The sequence below is a fragment of the Protopterus annectens genome, chromosome 6.part0 (assembly GCF_019279795.1).
Source record: "Protopterus annectens isolate FY-2018-M chromosome 6.part0, PAN1.0, whole genome shotgun sequence".
In the NCBI taxonomy this organism is placed as follows: Eukaryota; Metazoa; Chordata; order Ceratodontiformes; family Protopteridae; genus Protopterus; species Protopterus annectens.
In genome coordinates, this window is record NC_056737.1 from 1,605,131,636 (window position 1) to 1,605,148,166 (window position 16,531).

Here is a 16,531-nt window from a genome sequence, read left to right on the forward strand (position 1 = left end):
CTGGTTGCGTTACCACAGCTTCTGCTTGCTGCTGCTACTGTCAGTGCTGACAGCTTCGGGTGACAGAGTCACAGTGTCTAATTTTTTTTTTTTTTTGCTCTCTCTCTCTCTCTCTCTCTCTCTCTCTCTCTCCCTCTGTCTGCTTACAGACAATGCAATGAATGTATTACATGTGGGGAGTGTTAGCACTGGATGCTTTTGTAGGTATCTGCATAGGTCCATGCGATGGCCTCTGCACCAATTGTAAGCCAGAATTTGCTAATTGCATACAGCCAGTTGTGTACTGATTGCAGTTCTCACTGTGATTTCAGGTCAGTGCTATAAAAGGGTATGTGGGATAGGCGTTGCCCTTTCAGATTGTGAGGGCAGGGACCATGCTGGTATGCTGTGGACAGTGTTCTGTGAGTGTAAAGGTTAGTATCTCTCTCATGATTCAGGCTGTGTTGTATATTCACAATTCTCCATTCCTCTCTCATGTTCCCTGTAGCAAGTGTGTATGCACATTTACTCCTACAACTATATATAGATATATATATTTATATATATATATATATATATATATGTACATATGCATACATTTATATATGTACTTTAACTGACCTTGTTATGTACAAGCTGCCAACTAGCATGGCTGTTTCTGTTCACACACTACTATTATGTAAATCCAGTAGTTTTGACAGTAATTTTAAATGACATGCTTTGTGTACTACACATCCTATATTCCCTTTACATTCATCCCTACTATTACATGTTATATTTATTTTAGCACAATGTTTTTGTATAAGAGTCATGGCTTAGTGGTAGGTCGTACAGACTAGTGTTTCCAAGGTCCTGGGTTCGGGACTGACAGTGGGATTTTATTTTGCTTTTGAACTGAGTACAGGACCTGTCAATCAAAGTGACTAAGGCACTTTTAAGCAGTTGTAACCGGGTTAGCGCTGGTTTGCGCGGAGCTCACGCATGCGCACTGGCGTTTAGCTCCGTGCACACACGCGCACACCCGCTTACAACTGCTTAACGGTGCTTACTCTGGCACACACCCACGCTATTTTCTTTGAAAGAAAAGAAAATGGGGAGACAGGAAAGTGGTGAAAAAGGGGTCACAAAGAGGGTAAGACAGTAGGGAAACAAGCTTGGGATGTGCAGGAGGGATGTAGGTAAGGCCCATAGCTGCCCATTTCTTCATCAGCAACAGCTGTGCATGTGTATGTAATTTGGTGTGACATTTGAAACCTTCCACCCCTGAGAGAGGTGTCAGGAGAACAATAATACTTGTTGTACAGCCAATTGTAATTGATAGGTTCCATGTCCAGCAGACATGTGTGCGGAATGGGCAGCTATGTATGGGGCGTAATTTTTTTGTGGGTACAGAGTGCCCTTTTTTTTTTTTTTCAGGTGAGAGTGGTATGTCAGGTGAAGGAAGTCGGTACAGCTGGGGAGGTAGGTTGGGTAGGTAAACAGACAAGACAAACAAGATGCATACAGGGGCGTGTATGACACGTGTGGGGGTTACACAATTGACGGGGACGGAGGTTTGGATATCCAGAGCCCATGAGCCCACAGATGGCAACAGTGGAACTGATATCCCCACCCATAGGCAGTTGCCACTGTTCCTTCACTGCCCAGGATGGGGCTGTGCTGGGGGCTGTGTAGGCGGGGCAACAGGCATGCCCGTTAGTTACGCCACCCATGCCTCGAGCTGGCGTAGGGGCTCGAGAACAGAGTCCCGAATCTCCCTACGCACCACAGTCCGGATGCTACAGAGGGTGAGTGGTGGTTCTCCTCCGGCCACACTTGCAGAGGGGGGGCTAGCCCCATCCCCTGCAGCGCTTCCACCCGCAGGTGGCACAGGGCCACCAGAGGAGGGTCCAGACTCGGCACTAGTGCCAGGTGCACTCACCAGCTGAGGTGGGAGAGGTGGGTCCGCTGGAACCCGCCTTCCCTGTCATCCTATGTTTTGTATTATGTCATGACAGTTTGGGTTAGTGACATATAATACCATTCACAATTAGTTGTAACAGCATGCATTAGTATTCCCATTAACCAAACACCCAGATATTCACACCATTGAACAGCATGCATAACACATGCATAATTTGAACAGAAATACACAGTCCAACAACATGCAGGGTTAATTGATGGCAACAGGCCATCAGGTGCGGATGTATGAACAGGGCAGATGCATCAACGGACATGCAAATATATATGACCCAACAGGACAAACGTCCAGGGGTGTTAATTGTGATTGCACATACCATTTTCACGTGGAATGGGTTATATGTGGTTATAGGGTGGGGTAAAGAAAGTAATATTAACACCTTCGAATAACAATACATATGCTGTACATTTCTAATGGGTTATATGTGGTTATAGGGTGGGGTAAAGAAAGTAATATTAACACCTTCGAATAACAATACATATGCTGTATATTTCTAATAGCTACAGTTATATATACACTACTGTTCTAACTACAGTTTCCTATATGATAACTATTTCAACTTAGTGATAGGACTGTTACTGCAACATCAATATACATTTTATTGTTCTTCATACACATTCATATCTAGCTTTGTTCAGCTACATCATCCTGCTACATTTGCTTTATATAGCTGTAGACAAGTGTGGATGTTTGGTATATCAGACAATCATCCTATATGCATATTTCAGACTGAGAGCAACATATCCAGATTTTGGGATACACATTCCAGATGCAGCAACACTTTGAACAGATTTCGCTGTTTGGTTTTGAATCTCACATGCATTTCATTCTGTCTTGACTGCAGTATACTTTATTCAGGGGTTATTACTACTGTATTGCTGGATTCATGACACTTTCTCACACTCTCTCACTTGCTTTCATTTTACTATTCAGGATGGTACTTACTTCTAGGCTTTATTGACATGTTTTACCTGTAGTTATTACAATCCTTTCCAGCAGTCTCACTTCTGTCATGTTTCAGTATTTCCACAGGGATATATTTCACACACGTGATTTCATAATCTTCTGCAGCTATACTTTTCAGCCTGCTGCAGGTTGTGTACTATTTTCTTACAGGTAGGGCATTTTTATTTCAGAATATATGTCAGACAGTTTCATTTTTCGGTTTAACTTACAGGCTGAAACACACTTTTGTAATCAAGCAATACTTGCAGACACTTTCACACTGTTACTTGCAGATTTTATTCCTTACTGACTACACTGCACTCTTTTGCTGACTGTCATACTTTTATATTTCTTTACAGTTACTGGTAGTGAATTACTGACCTGCCTGGTGGCGCAACCGCACCAGCCTATCGCCATAGGCTCTGCGGTTCGCAGAACGGACACCTGCAGCTGTAATATAAATGAAGTAATATTTTAATACACATCTCCATAATATCAGCTAGTTTAATTTCTTACATACATAATTAAATGTTACTTACTCAGTAGTGGGGCGTTGGGTGTTTGCCGGGCCTCCTAGATCCAAAGGTTCAGTTGGTACTGCTTGCGTCTCTTCAGGTCTGCATGGTGGTGACGGACCTGCTCACCAGTCCTTGGAATCCCTGTGGCACTGGTGAGATCATGAGCCAACCGGTCCCACGCCTCGGCCCTGTATGCTCCCCAGAGGACCTGGCCCTGCATGAGTTGGGCCTCATGATTATGGACTAGGAGCCAGACCATGTACCTGGACTCCTCAACACCCCACCTCTGTGCTCGGAAGCAACTACCCTCTCCTACTCCTGTCATTCTGCCTGCAGGTTTATGTTGTGTATTCCCGCCTATGGGGCTTATATAGTCCGTTTTTCCTGCACATATCTGTGATTGGCCATTTTGGAATTGTATCACCTTCAGTAAACCTGCATTGTCATGCTGTAGTTTGTATTCATTCCTATATATTAGCTATTATTGCATTTCTAGGTACTGCTGTCATGGCTTAGTGGTTCTGTACCTTGACTATGGTGTATAGTGTCCTGGGTTTGAACCTGGCCACTGCTTTTTATTTTTCATGACTGTCTAGACATGCTGAGGGGTGTGTCTGTGTAAAGGCAGTTTTGATACGGCTTGCTCAACGTTGCCCATCGGTTAGCTTGTTTGCGTGGTGCGCAGCTCCGTGCAAACGGGGTACGCTGCTTTAAGCCTCATTTGGCTATCGGCACGCATATTACGCTCAGCTCAGTTAGGGGCACATAGATTTAGCGTGTTAGACCACTGCTCAGCTACGGGCACTCATTTTGCACCAGTTAAACCACTGCTCATCTACGGGCAGATGCACTCACTCTGTTAAACTGTAGCTCAGCTATGAGCACATCTGGCATTTTTTATTCTTTTGTTACCTCACATGTCTTCAATATAAATGGGATATTTCATTACATTTTACATAAATTGTGGTTTTATGTGTACATATTTGTCAGGGACTTGTTTCCTGCTTATTTTGAAAAAAAAAAAATTGGTGTTGTGGGGGCTCAAACCATGAATGGCTGCTCTTCAGCCAACATCTCTACCACTACGCTATTGCTTCCTGGCTTATTTTGCATATTTAGTTCTTATATGCTTTCCCACTGACTGCTAACTGTAGCTGCGCTACGGGCACGCCCGCGCAAACGAGCGCATTCACGGTTAAACATTTTTACAATTTAAAAAAATATATAAAACGTGTTTATTTATATGTTTTCTGTTCATAGTCTGTGGGGGCATGTGTTGTGTTCTGTTTATTCACATTTCCGTGGACTCTGTCGTGGGTGTTTACTTTGGGTACTTTTCCTCTTCTGGGGGCGTGTCTGCTTACAGGGCTCGGCCTACGGACACACCCCCTACTGTCTTACACGGACTGTGTTGGCCTTAAGTGTGATTCAGCATGCTCTCATGAATATGCAGAGCATGCTGACATCACTCCGTTTAACTGCAGCCTCCGTGTATGAGTTATAACTCTTACACGGAGGCTTCGTGAATCCTGCCCAACGTCTTACTTACTCCAAATTCAGAATGCAACTCAGAAAAGCACTTCTTCATCCAAGCTAAATGCTCCTGCTTCAACACAGGACATATAATGTAACCTGTCTCCTTTCCAGATCTCTTCTCCTCTCTCAAGATTGACAGAAGATTGTATATTACACTCTTCTTGATTGTACATTGCACTGTGCTTGTTCACTGGAATATATGTACACAGTATTTTCTAGGTGATTAGTTTGAACTATTCTGTTCTTGCTTATAGTTTTGTATTGAAATGGTTTTTATTTTACCCAGGCTGAACCTGATATTGGTCAGTACTGATCAGTGCACTACCCCAATAAACAAACATATATGTGTGTGTGTATGTATATATATATATATATATATATATATATATATATATATATATATATATATATATATATATATATATACACACACACACACACACACATATATAGGCCCACTTTTAAATGCTAAACTCTTGAGTTTCGACTTTTAAAAAAACGAACCCAAAATATCGAGATTTCGGTATCTTGACATTTAAAAGTGGGGAAAAAAAAGACAGACACCTAAAATAAAGCCCCCCTGCACCCCCACCCCCTACTTAAATATAGCAACTCCGAGATTGCGCTACAGTGAAGAGAATGGTAATGCTCCTGTTACACTTACCGTTCTCTTCACTGTAGTGCGATCTCAAAGTTGATGTATTTAAGTAGGGGGTTGGGGGGGTGCAGGAGGCTTGCCCCCTGCAAACACTTTATTTTAGTTCATTTGGGGGTTTTTTCACTTTTAAAGGTATAGATACCGAAATCTCGGTGTTTTGGGTTTGTTTTTTAAAACTCGAGATTTCAGCTTTTCAGCATTTAAAAGTGGACCTATATATATATATATATATATATATATATAGGGTTCCACTTGAAATGGTTGAATTACCATATGATCGAACCACAGAACGTTGAGACCAGAATGTCGTACAGGCTAAATATCGCAAAATGAAAACATCAAGTAGCAGATCATTGAATATGCAGCAGAAAACTAACGAGACAGTTGAATTTCTCTCTTTAATCACAACATGATAGGCTATTTAATAGGTACTGTCACTTTAACAGACAGATCTGAGCTTTCAAACATGGCGGAGAACACAAACTTCTGCCCTGGAGTAGTAGGACACCTCTACCCATTAACTAAGTCACAAAAGGGTAAGGATGTACTAATTATCGATGGATATGTGTACAATTTAGAGCGGACTTTAAATGCTAAAAGGTACTGGTGTTGTAAACAGAAACTAGGCAGTAAGTGTAAAGGACGTTGTATAATGTTCTCTATGTCTGATGGTGAGAAATTGTGTAAAAGTACTGCACATAGCCATACTGGCGATCCATCTGAAGTGCAGAGGTACATAATGTGTGTTGAGTTAAAGCAAAAGGCTATTTTGTCCCGAGACACACCATGTTTGGTTGCTGATGATGTGATGTCTTCAAGTAGTTTAGAGACTGTATCCAATTTACCTAACAGAAAAGCTTTACTGCAGCAAGTTGGAAGGCTTCATAGGAAGCAGTCTAGGAGGTCAATTACCAGAACAACAATGCTTGATAATGTGGATGTGTCCAACTTTCCTTTGAAAGATGGAACGTTTATCAGTAAACGTGTAATAGGTCTACTGACATGACTGTGTTGGTAATTACTACAGTTAATAATCTGTATGATTTGAGCAGGTGTACAATATGGCTGATGGATGGTACCTTTCTTTTATAGAGGAGTGATATGCAGTCAGTTGTACAGCTTACATGGATTTGTGAAGTATGGGTGTTACACACGGACAGTACCTTTGTTATACTGCTTAATAAGCAAGAAGTCTTTAAAAAGCTATAATGTTATGTGGCATTGTGTGTTATCCATGATGGCTGAAAACAACTTTGTAACTAGTGTAAAGTTTGTGTTGTGCAACTTTGAAATTGCTGTCATTAAAAATTTGAGATTGAATTTAAATGGGATTGTACCTAAGGGTTGCATTTTCACTTCAGTCAAAATATATGGTGCAAACTGCAACATCTTGGTCTAGCTACATTATATAACAAAGTCAACATTTTCAAAGTGCAGTGGAGTGCTTAATAGCATTGTCATTTTTACCAGAGGATTCCTGCATTTAATGTACTAAAGCAGTCTTTTCCTGAAGAGGAGCAACTTTCATTGAGATACTTTACTGACTGGTACTTATTAGGTAAACCATGTAAATTTTCCACTAGGACTGTGGTATTTGTTCAATTTCCACCATTGTTCCCTAAAGAGTTTTGGAATGTTTCCCTGCTAAATGTACAATGCTTGCTGCGTACACAAAACAGTATAGAGGGATGGCATCACCGACTGAAGTGTATGCTGGGGGCTCATGCTACCGATTTGGTAGTTTTGATGTCATCATTGGCCAGGGAACAAAATAGGATTGAAGAGCTAAGTGTTCGCATGGCAGCCGGATAACCACCGTCGTCTAAACAAAGGAAACTTGTGTTACGTGAAAGTCAGTTTGAGAGGGTTTTAGAAAGTAGGACAAGTTATGATACTATCAGCTTTTTGAAGGCTATTGCAAGTTTGCTGAAGCTTTGATCTCACATCACCGTAAATATTTGTCATTGAAATGCTACTTTAGTGTTTGCTGTTACTTATCGTATGATATGCTGTTTTTCTTTTTGGGACTGATGTAGGTTTAGTTGGGTTTGGAGTGCACCTAATTATGTTATATCAGAGAATATGTATTGTGATGGGAATGATTCACTTTGCATTGGGACTTTGTGGGTACTGATTGTGTATATCACTACCTTGTAGGGCATAAGGGAAGTTTGGGTTCTCAGCGGTTTGCTATTCAATGATATGATGTCTGACTACTTTGCATGTGGTGTTTCTCACTTTGCACTGTTTCTGGTGTTAGGTGTGATGTTTTGGGTGTCAATGTTCTGCTTTCGATTATGTGTCTCTCGAGCATGTGAAATTTCGACATTTGAAATATCCGACGTTATGGTCTCGACGTTCTGTGGTTCGATCATATGGTAATTTGACCATTTCAAGTGCAACTATATATATATATATATATATATATATATATATATATATATATATATATATATATATATATGTGTGTGTGTGTGTGTGTGTGTCTACTTTGTTTGGTCAAAAACACATTTGATCGAAAGTCAGTTTCCCCAGCACACTTCACTGAAAGTCACTTCATCGAAAACTCATTTCACTGAAACTCATTTCATCGAAAGTTACACATGGCCTCTTCCCCACTGTAGTGTGACCCTGGAGTTAGAATATTAAGTAAGGGGGTGTGGGGGGCTTACGCCCCCACACCTATGTTAAATGTTTTAAACCATAGACTGTATACTTTGAAGATAAATAAATAACTCTTTCCAAAAGACAGCATATAACTAAACTATGTAAGGGACTACCCTCCCGACACCTCTCAATGTGGGGGGCTGTGCCCCCATCCCCCCTTACTTTATATTCTAACTCCAGGATCACATTACAGTGGGAAAATGGCTATATATAACTTTTGACAAAATGAGTTTCGACTAAATGAGTTTTCAGTGTAGTGAGCTTTCAGTCAAGTGTGCTTAGTGAAGTCAGTTTCAACCAAATGTGTTTTCGACCAAATTAGACCCATTTATATATATATATATATATATATATATATATATATATATATATATGTTTTCCCTATTAAATCAGCGAATGCTTAAAATAGCGAATGCTGTTTAACTGAACGCTTTTAATCGAAATGGCGAAATCCCAAACACACGGAACAGCGATTGTTTTCCCAGGGGAAAAAAATCACTGGGCTGTTTTGTGGATTTTGCCATTTTGTCCACTGTGGTTCAATCTCGGAGTTGGTATATTTAAGTAGGGGGTGTGTGGAGGGTGTGCCCCCCACATCAGGCAAAGCCCCACACTTTATTTTGTGTTTGGGTTTTTTTTTTTTTTTTACGGAGCAGAGATTTTTTTTCCCTGGGAAAAAAAATCGCTGTTCCGTGTGTTCGGCATTTTGCAGTTTTGATATTTTAGGGTCGATTATACAACGTTCGCTATTTTAAGCATTCGCTGTTATAATGATCAATTGTAATATCACAAGGTTGAATACAAAACACACTACTGAACATGCAATCACTAAACATTCTAAAGGTCATGAAAAGAAAGCAATTTCCTTGCAATCTCTACACTAAAACACCTCCATGGGTCCCAACAACATTCCAGGATGCTTCTTAGCTTAAAACAGAATCTCTCAGTGGCACTAGAAGCCATCTTTAACTAGAGCCTCCAGACAGACTTTGCCCTAGAGAAATGGAGGACTGCAACAGTTGTTCCTCTGCACAAGGGGGACCCATCAACTGACCCAGGGACTACAGACCCATTAGCTTGACCAGTGTTATCTACAAGGCCATGGAGAGAATTATGGACCTGATCAGTAATGACACATGACCTCTCCAAACACTTGACCAGACCCAGTTTGGCTTTGTCAAAGGGAGGTCTTGCCTGCTTAATCTGGTGGACTTCTTCGAGAAAGTCACCAGGGCCATGGATGAGGGTAGAAACAGTACACACCACTTATTTAGAAATGCCAAAAGCTTTCGACACAGTCCCCCACTTGGGGATCATAGATAAATTTACTTAGTTAGACATAAACCCCTACATTATTAGATGGCTAGCCAACCGGCTCACTGACAGGACACATTGTCCAGATAGGTGAATCCATTTCCGATAAGAAACTTGTTACTAGCAGTGTCCCTCAGGGCTCAGGGTTGGGACTCCTCCTGTTTGGTAGATACTTCTCTGAAATTAAGGCCAATATTTTGGACCTCTGGCTCACCAAGTTCACAGATGACTGTAAGTTGAGAGCAATCATTAAATCTAGAAACAATGCTCACATCCTACAAACAGGCCTAAAAATGACAAACAACTGGTGCTAAAACCATGGTCTGAGACTAAATGTTACAAAATGTTTGATAATACCATTCCATGAATCAGATATCTCTGCAAAATATAATATTGGTAGCACACTCCTAAAAGTAGACCCAGTGGTGAGGGACTTTGGAACACAGCTAAATAGTAACTTAAACCTTGACCACAAGGTAGCTACAGCAGTAAGGAAATCCTTCTGTGTTGCTCAACTTATAAGTAAAGTCTTGTCATCAAGATCAAAGGAAGTCATAGTGCCATTGTATTTGGCCCTCATCAGGCCCATAATCAAGTGCAATACTGCCTTCTGCATGTACTTAACCAGGCACTTACATCAATTAGAGTGGCCTTAGAGGTTTCTCATTAATAAAATACAAAGAGTAAGACTCATGTCTTATGCAGACCACCTTAAGACCCTACCCCTTTAATCTGTCTCATATCATTTATTGAGAGGAGACTTATGTCTGACCTAAAAGGCATTCTCTGATCCAACCCTGATGAAAATGTTACACATTTGCAAGAAAAATTATATTAAGTTTATGCATCCCATGGACCTGCACCTTATTTGTGACTCTAACAGAACTTGTGGTGAGACAGATTCGTATCCCAAAGGCTACCTTATCTATAGAATAAACTTTCCAACAAACGCTATCACTCACTCTCTTCAAAACGAATTTGGATGAATGGATGGGGAACCGTAAATTCACTCCTGGGGCACTGTCTATGTCCCTTATGGACAGCGGCAGTCTGTAAAATGACTCAGGTTCCAACATCCAAAGACTCACTACCCGGATACTACCCCATCCCATATCTGGGGAATTAAGTTATAATATTGTCGTATCCTGGATATTATTGGCTAGGCTTGTAAAGGCTCTTGTGCCATTAGCATAGTAATCAACTAAGAATCTATGAACGTCTGTAGCACTATATTCTAATTTGTCTGAATAATGATAGTGTTATGGAAAGGTGTTTAAGGTAAGGTGTAGAGTTACAATTAGGGGCAGGGTTAGGGTTAGCACATATTACTTAGATATACCACACCTTAAGAACCACTTCTACTGCAGGGACCATAGGACATTCTGCAAGTAGACTTGTACAGGGACCTGGGGCAGACATGGCTGGTGTGGGCAGTTTTGACCCAATTGGTAGCCACTGGTGCATATTCCAGATGTAGATCCAGAGATGTGACACCTTTGGCCATGCTAATAGATAAATTCACATAGCACAACTGCACACCAAACGTATACAGATGGCATACACCATTCCTGAGGAGCTTCATTGTCTACATTGTCACTGGCTGCCTCCACCCCTGGAAGTGGACACTCCCGTGGACATGGCTGATGTTCTTCCAGTGTCACCAAGGGCACACCCTGCAAGGCATGCCTATCAGGAATCCACAGTCGAAAGACATCACTGTCTGTTCTAGCCCTCCATAAGTAGCATCTACCCAGTCACATTCATGTGACCATGGATTTATCTATCCATCCATCTCTATCTATCTATCTATCTATCTATCTATCTATCTATCTATCTATCTATCTATCTATTCATTTATCTATCTATCCTTTGTTGACCAGGTTAGTCCCTCTAGGCTAGTGTTCTCAGTAGGTACCATGTAATCTTGTACAGCCACCTAAGCTACCACCAACTAAAGCAGATGGGCCCTGAGTTTAACATCTTATCTGAAGGATGACATATTCAGGAGAGTAACCTTCCACTAATTTTGCACTACAGTGTCAGCAATCCATTAACATGGAGTGTTAATAGAACACACAGACTTCAGATCTTCTGCACCAAAGGTGAGTGTGCTACCTGTTGAGTCACTGATACTATTGTTGTTGGATGCCAGTATTCTGTTGTAATGCCATAACAGAGGCCATAACAGGGTTCCCTTTCAGGCATACAATGTAAATCACCATCCCTTGGACAAGATACCTCCAGTAATGGCATTGTAGGTCCACATGGTGCAGCCAGTCAGCATTCTATCCATGGAAGCTCCACTATGTCACTGGATCATTTAATGAGATCTTTGACTCTCCCAATTTCCTAGCCACCTGCTTAGGTACCACGTCAACCACAAATGACACCTCCAACTATGTTAACAGTGTTATGCTCCCATCTCTGTGCCCCATCCCATCTGTGCAAATGATGGTGACTGTATCATACCTACCCTTATGGCCATTTTGAATATGGTAATGTCTGATGTACAGTGTGCTCAGTCACTGTAATGTAATGCATAGTCAGAGTGTAGTATTACATGCATTAGTTTTATTCTAGGTTACTCAACTCATAGCCCACTGTTGTGGACCAGATGCTGCATTTTTGCCAGAACCATGATGTATTGTGCCTGGCTCTAACTCACATGGGGTCCCATCGCAGCTAGTTTCTCTGGGGACTCCTCACCCTGTGTGTCCTCTGCTGCTGACACATTTATGTCAAGCAGTGTTATGATTTCCCTGTATTGTAACAGTTTTTGTAGCACCATGTTATGAAGCATAATGCAGACCACAAATATCTTGCTGCAGGTCTCCACAGTGTACTGCACTGTGTCATGAGATGTATCCAGGCAGTGGAAGGGGGCCTTCAGCATTCTGAACACATATTCAATAATGGTACATGCCTGCAACAAAAACATTTTATACCCCATCTCTGCCATAGTCTAGTTACTACAATTGGGATTTGCATTAACCAGTTTTAACAGGTTTCCAAATAAAGAACAAACAAAAGTTTTTTTTGTTTGTATTTGTCTTGGGGGTGGGCATCCCTGTCTGCTGCCTATTACTAAATTATATACCTGAGAAAATGTATTTCCCACCTTATTCTGCCTGTAGTCTCTTAATATACTGATTGAAGTAATTTAACAACTTCCTCGGTGAGATTCAGAGGCAATAATTGTTGAAAAAGGTACTGCCACATTTCACCCTGTCAAATGCTTTTTTCTGCATATAGAGTTACGACTAATAAAAAGCTCTTTCATTACAAAGGTGTCTTCTGTTAATAAGCATTTTTTATCAAATTATCATGACTGGTTCTGGCGAGTGCGAATCACATTTATTCATAGTCAATCAAACGGGAAGTACTCTTGCCAATCTTTCAGCTAAGATGGTTGTGTGAAAGTTTATAATTACACTTGAGAATACATAGGGAAATATGAGTTTATTTGAAAAAGAGAAATTACTGCCTGCCTCCAGGACTGGAGAGGTCATCTGAAGTCTAAGCTAAACTATGAATGTGAAGTTATTCAAAGATATTTCTTTAGCCTACTGATGTATTTCTACAAGTAAGCTACCAGGGCTAGGTGATTTACCTTTACTCATTTCAGCCAACAATTACTATACTTTCTCTAATCTGAAGTCCTTCATTAAGGAGACTACCTAGAAATATTAAGCTTATTCAAAGATATAGAATTAAACAATTTAACTAAAGCTGTGATTCATAGCAGCTTGTTTGGCATCTGTTACATTTACCTGTTCATAAAATGTAGCAAAACACTTTAATATACCACCGTGAATATTATAGCAACTCCTTGACAAGAGATGCTTTATTTTATCAACTGTCCTGTCTGCCGTTTGCTGTCTCAGCCTTAATGTCAGATATTTTTGATTACCGTAAGTATAAGAGGTTAATGGGTCTCATAATATGTTCAATTTTATATATCACAATATTTTCAGTTTTATCTGGTATATCCTAAATTCTCTGTTTTGTACTGATAACTTCCCTTATAGTATCACATTTAGTATTGATTAACTAAACTTAATATTGTTCCAACTTTATATCCATACCTTTCAGATTCTCTAATGTAAATTCCTCAGAACATTTTTTTAAATTCTGTTTTGACAGTATCCTGTTTTTCATTTTTGTTTCACATTAGCTGATTTAGAACACAATCACTTTGTTTTTGTGAAGGACAGGTCCTGTCTCCTGAACCTAGTAAGGTTTTTAGGTTACATGGGTGTGAATGAAGCATTCTGTGGAGTAGTATGGCATAATCTTTATCTTGTCTTAATGAAAATGGCATTCATCAGGTCATTTACAGAGCTCCTACAAAAGCTATATGAAGGGTCTAACTCCTGTGTTAAAACTTCTTTTGGTTTGACTGAACTCTTTTATACAATAAGAGATCCAGACAGTGATGTCCATTGTGCTTCTTTCTGTTTGCATTATACTTAGAGCCATTAGCACAAGCCATACGAGACCTCCCATTACAAGACTATAATGGTAGTGGATTGGATTGGGAATCTCCCTATTCGCAGATGATATTATGCTATCCCTAACCCACCCTGATCAAGATACACAGATACTATTCCATGCTATAACAAACTTCAGAGAGTTATCAGGTTATAATGTTGACGTTTCAAAAAACAAAGCAATTAAAATTAATATAATCTGTTACTGAGCAAGAGTGGAAAATTATCCTTTCATGGATGGGTCAAATAAGCTTAAATACTTGAGAGTTTAAACTGCAGTGTATCTTACATATAATGAACTACTGAGTAAATGGACTGCTCATTTTCAAAGGTGTAGAGTATTGTCATTGGACCCTTGCTCAGAACTTACAGGTTGTAAACTGGTTCAGTCTTCCACTCTTACTGTATGCTGGATAAACATTGACTTTTCCTCCTCTCGAGGCAGTTATAACACAGATTAGAAAAAGTTTACAGAGGTTTTCTTTGGGAAGGCTGCCATTCACAGATATCCTGAGGAAAACTGGAAATGCTGCTAAGGTTTGGTGGGTTATCACTTCCGGACTTAAAGCTTTATTGGGAAGCAACAATGCTAATCATGCTACTATAATTTTATCAGCTGGATATAAAGCCATATAAAAGACCATGGTAACTGAAATGATGACCCTCCCTTTACATTATGATTATATGGAAGCAGCCTTAATCAATTAACCCATTCTGAGGCATCCTACTCTGTTTGATACTCTTAAAGACCATATTGAGATATTATTTAAAACTCCCCCTTGACTTTTATAAAAGAAGTACTGAATACAGTTGGGATCACAGGAAGTAGACAAAATGTAACTAAACACACACATCACCATAGGTAATTTTTACTATTTGCTGCCTTACTTGTAAAAAGCTCTAATTGTGTTTTTACTTTTCAAGTGGGTTTGATTAACTTTATTTATGTTATTTGTCCTTTTTATAATCAGTTATTAAATATCCTGCAATTTTATCACAGCAGTTAAAATGTTTAAACTCTGCCCCCAGGATTTAATAAACTCTGTGTAGGCACAGTGTGGAGCCTACACAAAATGTTACTGTGTTCATGTACATGGTTCCTCTTTGGCAGTGCACTATGCACAGTAATCATGGGGTGTTGCTGAGGGAGAACCAAGGAACACGGTTATTGAATCAGTGTAGGGAGTGTAGTGTTAACTGTGCCCGCAGATGAGTAAGACTGTCTCTGCACTGTCCAATTGTATTATTCCAATGTTAATTTTTTTTCAAAAAGCATGTTTGAGTGGCACCGCGCAGAGTGCAGCAATGCTAAGTGGTGCTGAGACACCTGCCAGACATCTAAAAATAGAAACCGGATGCATTTAATTATTTACTTAAATGTCATGCTTAAGCATAGTTGAGTGGGTTTGTGCAGTGCAGTACAGTGCTCAGCAGTGCTTATAGGTAGCTCAGAGGTATATGTAAAGGTATAGCAGAATTTCACATATCCACATAGCTAAATGGGTAGAGTTATGGCCTCACGTGCAGTAGATCCAGGATTTGAAAACATGTAAGGGAAAATAAGTATTCATTTTCAAAATACAAATGGTGCCAGTTATTTTACATTATGGTCTACTGTGTTCCACTAAGCTCTGCTAAAACCTGCTAAGACCTGCTAAGCACTGCATAACATGACAACAGCTGAAAATGTTTATGCACTGTTCGGCTCTGCTTGGCTGGTTTGTGCACTGCTAAGCACTGGTAAGCATACAGTTTTGTGGGGTTTTGAACTGCTCACTGGTTTGTGCATTGCTAAGCAATGTGACACTTTTTTTAAATGTTGCCCAATGGTGTGTAAGGGCAGGAAAATGACCTATATTAAGCCCAATAGGTGGGAATACAGCAGAATCCATTGGTGTTCTGTCTCTGAAGGATACTATGGTAGACATTGATGAGGGTTCACTCTTTTGGGAGCAGTGTTGGGGCATTCAGAGTCCAGGGTCATAGTTGGACTCCTAGTAAAAACCCCATGATGACTGGCTGCTGCAGGGAGTTTTCCAGGTCTCAGAGTGTAAGGCAGAATCCTGGGACTATTTGGCAAGGGAACTCAACAGTGCTACAGGTATCCCCAGCACAGTTGGGCAGTGTCATCACCACCATGATGACCTGAAGTGATGAAAGGGGATCTCTTGTACACCTGGGTTCAAGAAACTTGGGCAGGGAATGCCCCACAAGTACGTAAGTAATTTTAGCTCTGTTTCACCAATATCTAATCTGAATGTCTGCTTACCTGGTATGCATAATGGTGTGCTTGAACACTGCTTCTCTCCCACCAGCTGCAGAGGAGAGATCTCGCAACATCAAGGTGCATGCCAGATGCCTGGCCAGGTTGTGCCATGAATGTGGTGAGTATGAATGTATTATGCTAACTGTAGTGAAATAAGCAAGAAAGAGTAAAGCATTAACTGCAAAGTATATACAGTAA